Raw genomic sequence first — 14,194 nt, forward strand, 5'->3', positions numbered from 1 at the left:
GGTAACCACTGAAAAATGCTCTTCATCTCAACAATCATTCAGCCCATACCACGTATTGTGGATACACAAGTGGGTAAGACTGCCAAGGATCCAGCCCAAGAAACCGATGACCGACGTGAGAGCTGACATGGGTGGTGATGGATTCAATGCACTTTCCCTCCAGGGACCACTCCGTCCTCATCCCAGGTAAGACCTGCAACCCTTAGATCTGACCTCTTTCAGAGATTAAGGCAAGGCCCAGGAAAAATAAACTGCAGAAACACAAGTGAGAATTACAGAATGGATATCTCTGGGGAAAGCTCACTGGGCTGGCTCCATCCCCAAGGTCAGCCCAGATCCCCTCCTCCATTTCACCAGCAGCAGCGGGGCAGTGCAATGGTTAAGAATGACCCTGGGCTCCACAGTTCCAGCTCTGCCACTCCCATCTCAGTGACTCTGGATTTCTGTAAATGGGAACAGTTTCTAACCTACTGGGATTCTGAGGATTAAATGAGCTGCTATTTTTTAAGTACTTGGGGAAGCATGTAAGTCTTCGTTTTGTGTTAGTTATTATTTGGAAGTTTAGGTGTCTCTGGTAAGACTACTGACAAATTTTTCTACTCCATCTCACTCACTGGTGAGCCTATTAGGTACTTAACCCTGGATGTTTCTTAGTGCTCCTCATCCCTCCAAGAACCACGTTTCAAGCTCTGTCTTGAAGAGTAAGGCAGGGCTGTGGGGGCCTGGGGGCTGTTTCTAGGAAATTGAAAGCATTCTAAGCAATACCTCCTCCACTTGGGCAGGTTTTCCCTGGCCTTCTCAGGGCTCAGGGTGTATCAACAGCTGGCCCAGTGTAGGGAAGAAAGCTGAAGGCTTGTGTCTGGAGGACTGAGTCACAGAATCTGCACTAGGTCACCATCAGGTGCGTGCCTCCAGGTCAAGTCCTCTTCTAACCTCCTACAGCACCAAGCACTTGCAGGGCCTCACATGTCTCTATCCTTGAAGAAACAAGGCAGAAGACAACAGAACTAGCACAGGCATCCTGATTCCTTTGGAGCCACCCAGGAGACACTGGTTAACAGATGACCTCAGCTTTCTGCAAAATAAGAAGTGATCAGATGGCTTCCAAAGCCAAACTGCACTCTGACCTTCCTCAAGTTTAGGATCTCCAAAGAGCTGCCACCTCAGAGAGGCAAAGGCAGTGATGAAACAAGTCAGGGACTGGGACAGGGAAGACCTGGAATGGCAGAGAACATCCCAGAGCAACTGGAAGCCCAGCTGCAGCCAACGGGGAACTTCAGCAGCCTCTCCACTCTCAACCAGGAGTCTAGCATTTCCAGACTGCCCTCACACTCCTTTCTCCTGCTCAGCAGACAAACTGCTAAGCCCAGGGCAACTCGATAAAGTCAAGTATCCTTCCACAAATGGTTATGGAGCTGTAATACTATCAAGCCCTTAAGTATGACTGTCACTGTGCTAAATGTCTCCCTTGCAATATCTTACTTAATAATAGACTGATGCTTATCTTTTTTCACTCTCCTGGACTTTTTCCTTATTTGTTGTGCTTTAAAGGGGTGGGAGGACTAGCTCTGCCAGTTTTTAATTCTGACCCTGGGCAATTCCCTTCATCTCCATGACCCTATAGAAAAGGAATTTCTCCATAAAAGGGGGCCAATTACCACCCACCTCAAGGGCACTGTGAGATAAGAATAAAGAAGTGTTTCGTAAAGTTTTAAGGTCTAACCAAAGGCAGTACCAACTGTTCCAACCAAGGACTTGATGAATAAGACTACACCCCAGGAGTAATCAAGGATGGTGGCTTAGAATCCTCAGCTCTGGCAGTCCACCTTGGACAGTGTCCCACCTCAGCTCCTCAGAGCTCCCAGAGGAGTACAAACCTGCCAACTTCTGGTACCTGAAGCAGACCCCTCCCAGCCTTTGGAGGCCTGGCTCAGGTCTGCTGGGTGCTACAGTAATGGGATAGGAAGACTGGATATCCTGAATCCACCTAGCCTTCAAAACCCCAATCATCAGAAATCTGACCACCTTTATCTGAAACCCAACCCACGGGCTGCTGCTCATCCCAGTCCTCCTATAAAAAGGCAAGCGGGTGCACAGAAGCAGGCTAGTGATATGCCTAGAATGCAGCCCCATTTTACAGGCTGAAAATCTGAGGCAAAGATTTGGGTGTGGAGGAAGAAGGGAAAAAAAAATAAAACCAGGCTCCTACAAACCTCAGACCTCCTAAGAAATGAGGTTCTTGCCACAAAAGTGGTCTCGTGTGAAACCGGCCCTCCACTAGGGCAACAGCACTGTTCTACAGACTAATCAATTATTTAGAGATTTCTAAGTCCTGACCTCACCCAGGCCAATCCATGCATGTTCCCTTCTGCACTCACTCTGGCCCTGCTGGTTTTTGTCCCATTGCTGGTCAGCCTCCACTGGGGATGTGCTGTGGGCTTTGGGGGCATCTCAGGACAAGCCCAAGTGGAGGGCTCTGCCCACCTCTTACTGGTTTCCTTTGTGCTTTGGCTAGTTGCAAACCCAAGCAAGTAAGCTGTTGGAAGTCAGCTGAGTGTGGTGGAAAGAGCACTCAACTGGGCATTAGAGTGTTGGGTTTTAAACACCGCATCCTGTGTAACAGCCTTGGTCACCCAACAGCATCCCCTGTGTGGGCCTGCTTCCCTCAGCAAAGAGTGGCGTGCGTGCGCTCACACACAGGGTGCAGATCAACTCTAGGGGCCTGCAGGGGCAGTGGAAGAGCAGGGGCTCCCGCAGAGAACCAGAGCATGTGCACCTGCACTGGCAGGAATGAAGCGCTGGCCAGCTCCTTAACCTTCCTCACCAGGAAGACGGGACCCTCCTTACCAAGGTGGCTTTGAGGGTCCTAAGTGCCTTTGAAAGCCTCTGTTTCTAAGTCGGGGGGAAATTTTGGCTCACAGAATATTATAGCCCTATTTTTTAAAAAGGTGTGTGCATGTATAATATATACAAAACATACATGTGTGTGACTCAAAAAGAAAAAATCTAGAAATATGCTGTCAAATACAGTAGTCACTAGCCACATGTAGACACTGAACACATGTAATGTAGCCAGTCCGAACTGAGAAGTAAGCACTTTAAGTATAAAAGATATACCAGATTTCAAAGACAGTATAAAGAATAATTTTTATACTGATTACATGCTGAAACGAAAATATTGTGAGTATCTTGGCTGGGTTATATGAAGTTGGTTTCACCTTTCTTTTTAAAAATATGGTTACTAGAAAGTTTTTAATTATATATATGGCTTGCACCGTATTTCTATTAGGCAGCAATTGATCTAAAAAGGTATAGCTTAGTAGTATTTATGGCGGTTGGTGGAACAGATTATGAAGGGATTTATTTTCGCTGAAACACATTTGGACATCTTCCTACAATGAACTGGTGCTGCTTGAATAAGCTGAAAAGATTTCCCCTTCAAAAGAAGTTAAAAGACCCAACACATAATAGTATTTCCCATCCCTTTTGATAACCCAGAGCCTGAGAGCTTCCCAGTGCCAGCAGAGTGGTCCCCACCCCTCCCACTGGCTGGGAGGCCATGCCCGAGAAACCACAAGGTCAGCAGGGCTCTTTCCAGCAGGCTGCACGTGGCCTGACAGAGCTGAAGAGGAACATCTCTTCCCCTCTGAGGAAAGAGGGGCCAGGGCTCCCCAGCAGAATCAGAAGTTTCAGGGCCTGGCTCATACCCACTGAGGGTGGCCAGGATGGGCAAAGCTGGGACCTCCAGGCTGGGCCACCAGGGCCCGCAGAGATTCCTGCTGTCTGAAGATCTGTGTGGGTCCTCTCTCTCCCAGAAAGTTTTTTTCAGGTGAAGTATGTATACTTCTGTGGTCCAGGAGAATGCAAACCCAGATGGTAAGTAAGGCAGAAGTCTGGATTCAGTCTGCCACTGGGCTGGAATCCCAGCTACTAACAAACTATACAACCTTGAGCAAATTACTGAACCTCTGAACCGTGGCTTTCTGGTCTGTAAAACAGGATCAGCACTGTAGGAAGATCCCACAGGGATATGAATATTAACCAAGATAATGAAGAAGATGTGTGTGACGTCTTAGAATTTTGTTCATCACGAGAGAAGTGGAAGCTCTGGACAATCTGGCCTGGTTCCCTGGGGCATGTGCCTTCGACAAGGCAAGCTACCCCTGAGGTAGGTTTGAGGACCCCCGGCTAAGCCCAAAGGCAAGATAAAGGCACATCAGCAAAGGATGGGCTATGCATTCATGAGCACGGGATCCAATCCCTCCATACAAATTGTGAGATCGAATGTCCAGCCGGGAGAAATGTGAGAGCCGGGCTGAAATCAGAACAGGGATCTCCAGACTTTCAGCTCTGGCAGTTCGCTCGACCCCACCCTGAAGTTCTTACCTGAAATAAAAAAGCCACTATAGCTTCCGACAAGTCAGTAACAGAAAACTGTGACACAGACAGTCCACATCGGGCTCATGCCTGAGCCCATGCTGTTCCCCCTCCCCCTCGAGGACTGGGCCTGGGACAGGGCAGGGAAGTTGGACAACACTCACACTCCCCCTGGCTCTGGGGCCAAGAGACTTTTGGACAGTACGAGAAAAGAGGAAGAAGTAAGAAATAGCAATCAGCTCTTTGGTCTCGGCGGCAGAAGCAAGGTGACGAAGGGAACGTCAACGTTTGGAAAGCGTGGGAATAAGACCCACACGCTGTGCCGCCGCTGTGGCTCTAAGGCCTACCACCTTCAGAAGTCGACCTGTGGCAAGTGTGGCTACCCTGCCAAGAGAAAGAGAAAGTATACCTGGAGTGCTAAAGCTAAAAGACGAAATACCACCGGGACTGGTCAGATGAGGCACCTAAAAATCGTATACCGCAGATTCAGGCATGGATTCCGTGAAGGAACAATGCCTAAATCCAAGTGAGCGGCTGTTGCAGCATCCAGTTCATCCTAAGGATTTCAACGATTAGTCGCGTAATAAATGTTCCGGCTTTTAAAAATAAAACAAAAAAGAAATAGCAATCAGAAAACTTCCTCTTAAAGTGACCTAGTCTGGAGGAGGCAAGGACAGGACATTAAGTTAGTCAAATGGCCCAAGGCACTATGCCATCATCTCTTCCTTTCCATCTCTTTTCTGGATGACTGCGGCAGTTTCTCCAGGGGTTTCCCTGCTTCTAACCTGGACTTTCTGCCCCACCGCAATCCACTCTCCACAGAACAGAGCAATAAGCTCCTGCCATCTCCTTCCTTGCTTTTGGAACAGCATTCAAACTTCCTAAGCTGGCCTCCAAAAGCCTCTCAGGTCAGTTCCTTGGAGAACTCTAAACTCATCCCCACCTAGCACCTGCTATTCCTCAACAGCAGGCTCCTTATCAATCCCATCTTGGCCCACCCTTAGAGGTATTCACTGACACCTTGATTGAAGCTACCCTCGCCCACACAACCCCAAATCCTTCTCTCTTAGTTACGTTTCTTTCACAGCACTCACCACTATCAGAAACTGGCAAGTAGTACTAGAGATGGCAGCAAACTAACATTCCTCCTGTTGAAAAGCAGGACCCATGTCCCCTCCCCTTCCTTCTCAGAGGGATCTGTGACTTCTACCAACACAGGATGACAAAAACGATACTGTACCAGTGCTCGGGCCCAGCACCTTAGAACACTGACCACATCTAGTTCCTGTCTCTTGGAACACTCTCTCTGAGAGCCCCAAGCCACTATGTATGGATACTAAGTCCTACTACTTGGAAATCACAGTGGTGGGAAGGACACCTGAAGACACTCCAGTTCTAGATGAACCCAGCCTTCCAATCACCCTGGCAAGGTTCCAAACATGTTGAGTGAAGTTCTGGTGGGCCCTGTGGACCAGGATCTGCCACCTCTATCACTGTCATGTAGAAAAGAAGAATTGCCTGGGCTAGCCAAGTTCAACTCCTACCCCATGAAATCAGTGAATAAAAAGGCTGTTTCTGATATAACTAGTAGCCCCCCTATTCCTCCCCAGTGAAGATAGCTGCGTGCCCTGCCATGCCATCCACTACATGGTGAGGTGTGGCTCCAGGATCTTGCTGCAGACATGAAAGCTCCCTCCATCCATTAAACCACCAACTACTGTTGCTGACTCCAGGCTCTTTCTTAGGTCTTGAAGCTGGGCAACAGAGGCCCTGCAGGCCTGTGAGGTACAATCCAACCACCATCAAAGAAGTAGTGTGACAGGTTAGTTAATCTTCAGTGGAGACCTCTTCTTAGAAAACACCAAAATCACAACCAAATGCTTAACAACCATCAACAACAACACAAAAAACCTGCTGCTGCTACTGCTGCTAAGTCACTTCAGTCGTGTCTGACTCTGTGCGACCCCACAGACAGCAGCCCACCAGGCTCCCCATTCCCTGGCAATGTCCGGGCAAGAACACTGGAGTGGGTTGCCATTTCCTTCTCCAATCCGTGAAAGTGAAAAGTGAAAGTGAAGTCACTCAGTAGTATCCGACTTTTAGTGACCCCATGGACCACAGCCTACTCCATCTGTGGAGTAGGCTCCTCCATCCACAGGATTTTCCAGGCAACAGTACTGGAGTGGGGTGCCATAGCCTTCTCCCAAAAAACCTGCTAGAACCTACCAAAACAAGATACTCTACATCCAAAGACAAAGAAGCCACAAGGAGATGGCAGGAAGGGTGCAATTGAGATAAAATCAAATCCCATACCTGCCGGGTGGGTGACCCACAGACTGGCTAACTATTATACCACAGAAGTTCTGTCACAACAGTGAAAGTTCTGAGCCCCATGTCAAGTTTCACAGCCTGAGAGTCCAGCAATGACAGAAGGAGCCCACAGAGAATCCGGCTTTAAAGGCCAGCAGGGTTTGATCTCAGAAATTCCAAAAGGCTGGGGGAGACAGAATCTCCACTCTTGGAGGAAGCACACAAGGTCACACGCACACCAGGATCCAGGGCTGTTTTTTGTTTTATTTCGGTGTACTGGGTCTCAGTTGCAGCACGCAGGATCTTCGATTTTCCTTGCGGCATGTGGAATCTTTAGTTAAAGCATGCAAACTCTCAGTTGCAGCATGTGGGATCTAGTTTCCTGACCAGGGATTGAACCTGGGTCCCCTAAAATGGGAGTGCAGAGTCTTAGTCACTGGACCACCAGGGAAGTCTCTCCAGGGCTGTTTTTTTAAGCTACCAAGCTTTGGGGTGATTTGTTAGGCATTAACAGATAACCAGAACTACCCTGCTGGCTTATGGTGTCACTTCACTAGCATGTAAACTATGAGTGAAGGCCTCTTCTGTCTTATTTCCATCAATATTTACAAAGTCTAGCACTTAAGTTACTGAAACAAATGTGTTAAATGAGTGGTTTTCACTTTGGTGGCAGCCAAACTAGTTCTTTCCAGACAAACAAAGGTTAGGCTCAAGTCCCAGCGCTTCTCTAGATAAGCATGAACACTCTGAATACTCAAGAGACTCTCTTGAGGGGTCTTTCCTGGAGGTCTAGGGGTTAGGTCTCTGTGCTTTCACTGCAGAAGGCACGGGTTCAATCCCTGGTCGGGGAACTAAGATCCTGCATGCCAAGTGGCCAAAACCTCCCTCCCCTCAAAACAGCTCTAAATAAAATAGTTTCAGGCTACAGTGTCAATTTGGGCTCAAATAAACCTCTTTAAAATGTTTTTAGAGACCATCTCTTTCCCTATCCACCCCTCTAGCCCATGCACCTTGGCAGGCCCCCCTCACCTCCCCAAATTAAAGCGGGAACAGCGTTCAGGCCTCCCTTCCCAGGTGTCCTTTCAGGGACTCCCTCTCCCCTTTCAGGGGCCAGAGGTGCCCCAATGCTGAGGAACAAGGTGCAACTGAAGCCCAAGCTCATATTCTGAGGAAAGCCTGGAGGCCCCCAGGGCGGGCCACGAATTAAAACAGGGTATTTGAAACCCTCTGTGGCAAATGAGAGGCATATGATGCTTATCTGATCTGCCAGGGCATAATTCCAGAGTAAAGGTTATGGATAGGCATATGACAGTGAAGTGTCACTGTATGTGAGGAAGACGTATACGACCTCAGAGGAAAAACTCACCAAACATCTATGGGAGGAAATCACAGTCTCATGTGATTCTCAAAAAAAAAAAAAAAATCACACCTGCTTACCATAAAATATCTGCTAATTGTGTCACACATGCATGCTGCTGCTGCTGCTAAGTCACTTCAGTCGTGTCCAACTCTGTACGACCCCATAGCCGGCAGCCCACCAGGCTCCCCATCCCTGGGATTCTCCAGGCAAGAACACTGGAGTGGGTTGCCATTTCCTTCTCCAGTGCATGAAAGTGAAAAGTGAAAGTGAAGTCGCTCAGTTGTGTCCGACTCTTCGCGACCCCATAGACTGCAGCCCACCAGGCTCCTCTGCCCATGGGATTCTCCAGGCAAGAGCACTGGAGTGGAGTGCCATTGCCTTCTCCGTCACACATGCATACATACACACTAAATAAAAAAAGACAATCTCTGGAGCCGGGCTGGTTTACTGTCTCACTGAACTAGTTGATACTTGCTCTGTGGCCTCCACCAGACCTAGGCTCTCAGTCTCAGGGCCAGAAGGGAAGTCTTAGCAACTGCCCATCTAACCAGGTTCAGGACGTCAGGATCTTCTCAACAACATTCCTGCCAAGGATGGGCCACCACTGTGTGCACAGTGATGGGGCACTCACCTTGGCCCAGAACTCCCCAAGAGCCTAGGGCAGAATGAATGCCTAAGCAGAAGAATCCCACAGCCTTGGGCAAGATCTTAGGCATGACACGTTAAAGCTGGTCCAATCATGTGGGGGAAAGCAATCCCCATCAGATAAAATCTTTCTCAAACCAGAGACCTAACCTCCAGTTTGATACACAGAACTTAATCCTGTGGGAAAGGACCTTGAAAAGTCTTTTGGCTTGACCGCTTTCATTTACAGAAAAGGGAAAGAAGTCCAAAGAGGTTCAGACGCCCAAGGTGTCTCAGCACATGAGTCAAACCTCTGGGACTAGAAAGCTGGTCCCCAATTCTGCCCTATCCTACAGGGCTCACACCCACCGCTGCCGCAGAGAAGCTTCTTTTCAGTGTCGGCTGCCCCAGAGTGAATTCAGTGCTCCCGTGAGCTTTAGTTCCACTGCCCGAAGAGCAGGATCATAAATAGGCAGGCCCAAGGCCTCTAGCCAGCATCCTCCCCATTCTGCTTGAGACAGTAACATCTGCTTAGCTGCTCTCATACCCAAAGGGTATCTGAGCTAGAAGGGGCCTTGGAGAATGTTACCAAGGATGCTACACCCATTTCACAGATGCTGGAAAGGGAGTGAAGTCTCACCGGGGCCTGACATAACCGTGTTTCCTTGGCAAGCCCACTCTTCAGCATTCAGAAAGCTTTCCCTTACTGCCCTGGTGCCTCAGGCCAAAATGCCCAGAGTGTCCTGTCTCCCCCATCATATCCACTCTCCCTCAGAAAGGTGGATAAGGAGACCTCCTCCAGGACTGCAATCCCTATCTGTGAACTCTTCCCCACCCTCTCCTAATTCTCCAATAAGGATATGCCTCAGCTTGTGGGTTGGACAGACTGCTGTCCCCTTTCCTTTGTATGATAAAATATACAGAGTCTGAGCCCACAGGCCTCACACAGGTGTCCTAGACTAAAGGAAGCTAGATCCTGCTGCTGGATGTGTGCGTCATAAAGGAACAGAGGTTCAGTGTGGCCAGGTCTTCTCATTTTTTTCCATAACAGTTTTATTGATATAATTCACATTCCATGCTATTGACTCATTTAAAGTAGACAATTCATTTTTTTTATATATTCATAATTTACATTTTAAAAGAGAAACCAAAAAATCTCTAGGTTTCCAGATACATTTTCTTGATTTTAAAACACACACAGATGCTTAAATTGTTTTTAAATGGAAGGGTAATCAAACTGTGTCAGGAGGCTGAACTGGATTTGAGGTGGTAAGCAGAGTGAATAACCATTTATAACTTATACCTTTCAAGACAAAAGTCCCATCATGGCTTTTGTGTCTTGTTTACCCCTGAATTCTGGAGCCCACAAGTGCTCAAAAATTTTCAGAATGAATCAATCTAGAAAAGTACTTTGCCAATTTACAGCTGCAGAACCCTACAGCAAACTGCCATCCAAACTCTTTAAGTACTATCACCATGACAAGGAACCCAGGACCTACAGCAGCAGCTGAATCCATTGAGGGCACTGCTAAAAGTTACAACTTGACCAGAGTCAAAACCTACTGACCCTCCACCTCCCACCTGCCATCAGAGCTTGACCTGTAGGGCCACTTGAAGCAGGTCTGTTCAAATGCTGTACTTTAGAACAACCGCACTGCCACCCACCCCAAGCTTTGATGGTCTGGGAAAAATTATCCTAGTTTCTCAACCATCCCCTCTTCACAGTAAGGGGCATGCGTCAGAGTGAGCAGCCGCCTCCGTGTGTTCCTAATTTCCTGTCTCGCTCCCACTCCCCAGAAGTAGCATGCAGCCTCCCATACCCAAAGGGGCTCTCACCATGGCCAAACTCCACCCCCTACACTCCACTGCGGACAAAACCCAGACTAGGTTATTCCATCCACATAACTGGCCTGTCTTCCTCATATCATTGTAAAGATATATAAAGAACAGGAAAAGCAAGGAGACCTCCACTCCTTCAAACAAATCCAAAGCTGCAAAAAGATACTAAAGATGGAGCGGGAGGGTTTCACTGCAAAGCACCTGAGCTGTTCTCTCACCAACGTTCTACCACGAGGGCACTCCCAAGTGCACAATGTGGGCTTCTCACGGCAGGATTATAGCCCCCAGTGACTCCTTAAAGTCCCCTCCACTATGAAGTTGTGTACCAGCCCAGGGCAGGTAAGAAGAGTTGGCTCTAAGAGATATGGGCTGCCTTCCTGTGTATCCCCAGGACCAAACAGCAGGGAAAAGAGGGAGAGAGGACCCAGAAAGACAGAAGACTTAGCACTTGACCTCTGTTAGCAAATTGAAGACCTGGGTCAAATTCAAGACCTCAAAAGAGGAACCGTCAACACTCTTTTTTACCGTCAACACTCTTAGAGTGGTCTGCTGCTGCTGCTGCTGCTAAGTCGCTTCAGTCGTGTCCGACTCTGTGCGACCCCATAGATGGCAGCCCACCAGACTCCCCGCCCCTGGGATTTTCCAGGCAAGAACACTGGAGTGGTTGCCATTGCCTTCTCTGCCTAGAGCAGTCATCACTTGTTATTTGCCAGGCTTCAGCTGAGCACCCGCCTTCACCTAGTGCACATTCACTGTGATCCTAGGACGCAGGTACTCCAGTTATAACTCCCTTTACTGAAGCCACAAGTTACCAATCTATCTGAGGGCACTCACTCAGTACAGGATTGGGCTTAACTCAAACTGGATAACTACAAAGTCAACGCTCTACTTCTTCCTCCAGAGGAGTGAAAACAAAACCGGAGTAGGAGCAAAGAGACATGGGTTCAAGTCTCGGCCGTACTCTGAACTGACTGTGACCTTGAGCAACTCTATTTCCTTTCTGGGCCCAAAGTACCTAACCTGTAAACGAATGGTTTAGTTAGATTCAAGGGCCTTTGGGGTCTCTTCCAGCTGTAAATACTCCTTCTCCTCTGAAAGGGAGATAAGGACATCTAAGCCCCTTTGTGCAGAGCACTAGGGACAGAGTTGATAATGACCACAGGTCAGGGTAAGCCTGGCTCTCAAAAGCCCAGTGTTCTCAGAAACTCAGACTGCCTATCGGCAGACGCAAACCCACTGTTAGCTCAGGTGTAAAAATGGTTCGAATTCAGCTGAAAGGAGGTGCCTCTGATGGGAAGAAAATTTTGTGCCCGTAGCTATGGGTGGCAAAGCCCACCACGCCAAGCGGCAGAGAGGCTCGTGGCAGACAGTCTAGGTGCGGACCGAGAAGCCCCGCTACATGAGTATCTTCCCAGGTGGAGGTGGGGACTCCTGTAGGAAGCCTGTCCCCCGCCCCTACTTCCAGGGCCTCTGCCTCCTCTTCCCGCCTAAACAGCTGCAGGAGTGCAAGCAAGATGGAGCTCTTGGCTCAAGTGTGGACACAGCCTAGGCCAGTCACCAGCAATTGCATTCCAACTAAGCTGGCCTTCTAAAAGGTCAGAGAAATCCCATACACTGGAGTTGCTCCCTACCCTTGAAGGATGACAACCGATAACTGTCCTACACCTACACTTCAGGAATGTCTCAGAAGTTTGCTCCCTTTTAATCTGGGAACCTTGCCCCAAAGGATCAGACAGGAAACCCCAAATCACCTATTCTTAACCTAAGAGGTTCTCCCACATGGCCAAAGCAAACTTTCAAAAACAAAAATCTGACCCTCACTTAAAATCTTCTAAAGCTCTCCACTGCCTTCCAGTTAAAATCATAATTTATTACACAGCCACAGGGAACTACTCAGTTCCCTGGATCTCTTGGCCTTTCCTCAACGAACAATGAGTCCTCTTTTCAGGTCTTTTCTCAGATAACTCTTACCTGTCCTTCCCATTTCAGTTTAGCCACTGCTTACTCCAGAAAAGTTACTCTGACCTAGACTGAACTGGGTGCCCCCAGCTGCACTCCCAAAGAATCCCACAGCCTTCTTACACAGCATCTTCCTCACTGCATCGAAGGTGTGTGTGCTCTCTGTCAACACAACTTTTTATTATTCACTGTGGTATCCTCTGCGCCAGACTCAAAATATGCTGCTAAAAGTATGAGATTCATCCATTCATTCACTAATTAAATCTTCAATGAGCTGCCTACTCTGTGACAGGCATATTTAGGTGCTGGAAATAAAGCAGTGATCAAATAAATACCAAAGACCCCTATCCAACAGTGATAAAAACTAAAAAGAAAACTGAAGCAGGGTAAGAGGGATGAGATAGAGCATAAGGTGCATGCAGTCTGCCAGTTAATACAGGGTGGTGGGGACAGGCCTCTCCATGCCCGGGAACGGAACAGGAACCGGAAGAAAGTGAGGGCATGGTCCACATGGCTATCTGGGGGAATAGCACTGAAGAATACAAGGCCTGAAGCACCACATGCTCCAGGAAGAGTCATGTCGTAGGAGGGCAGAGTGGGTAAAGAGTCAAGAGCTCAGGGTCAGGGCAAGGGGAAGTCTGGGGAGTCAGCTTAAGAAGACACTCTAAGGACTCTGAATTCTACTCCACTCTAGAAGCCGTGACAGGACTTAAAGCAGGAGTGACAAGACACCAGTTAGGGGCTCCTGCAACCTTCCAGGTGAGAAGCAATGATATATGGACCAGGCTGGCAGGCGAGGAGGTGGTAAAAACTTTCACCTTTGGTCACAGTTGACCTGTTCTGGTCTCCTCTCCACATACACTAGCTCACTGAAACTCCTGATAACCCCAAAGTAAGTAATAGTGATATCGCAATTACCCTCTGTAATCTGCTCAGCAGGCATCCTTTTTAGCCCCACTTCAGTTACCTGTTTACCTTTGGTCACAGTTTTTAGAAGCCAAAACGATGTCCTGGTAAATTAGATATAAGGTGACAGAGAAACAGGGGGTAAGAATGACCCCAAGGTTTTTAGTCTGAGCAATGAGAAAGACAGTTGCTTATTAACCTCTCCTGAGGCTCACTTTCCTCATCTGTGAAACGGGGTTAAAAAAGTGTGCCTGCTGAGAAGATTACGGAGGATAACTGCGATATCACTATTACTTATCTTGGGGTTATCAAGAGTTTCAGTAAGCTAGTGTATGTCGCAGGGAGACCAAAACCATACAGAGTTCAGGTGGACCATGTGTCTGAGATGGCTCCTGGCGACTACGGGGCTGAATTCAGTTCCTCCAAAACGCCTGGAATTTCCTTTTAAAGCAAGGAAAAGAAAAGGCTATCTGGAGCAGCTGGAATGTATGTCCAGAGGGGAAGGTGGTTACCACATCAAATGTGGAGGGTTATACCAAGTTCTCTGAACACCAGGCCTCAGATGGAGGCTCCATCTGGGTTTACCAGTAACACCTCAAACTGAGGTGGATGAAGCTCCTGATTGTACGTCAGATTTATGTGGACAGTTTTACAAAGTTCATCATAAAAGCCCACATTCCTTACCTTTCACACCTAAGGCTTTGTCAGTCCAAAGGTACAGCCAGAGGAAAAGAGCCCATCAAGACTGTCCCTCTGATTCTGAGAAAATCCCTCATGGAGACACCCTGGGCTAACTCCAAATTATCAATCCTCACTTAG

The 14,194-nt window shown here is 48.1% G+C and overlaps 1 protein-coding gene and 1 pseudogene across 3 annotated transcripts in view; one reads left to right on the forward strand and one right to left on the reverse strand.

Annotated features, from left to right (window-relative positions):
• Positions 1-14,194, reverse strand: part of LARP1 (La ribonucleoprotein 1, translational regulator) — an 85,131-nt gene that overhangs the window by 35,546 nt on the left and 35,391 nt on the right. The window lies entirely within an intron of this gene.
• Positions 4,464-4,937, forward strand: LOC122439383 (annotated as a pseudogene).

This window comes from Cervus canadensis, chromosome 4, assembly GCF_019320065.1.
Source record: "Cervus canadensis isolate Bull #8, Minnesota chromosome 4, ASM1932006v1, whole genome shotgun sequence".
In the NCBI taxonomy this organism is placed as follows: domain Eukaryota; kingdom Metazoa; phylum Chordata; class Mammalia; order Artiodactyla; family Cervidae; genus Cervus; species Cervus canadensis.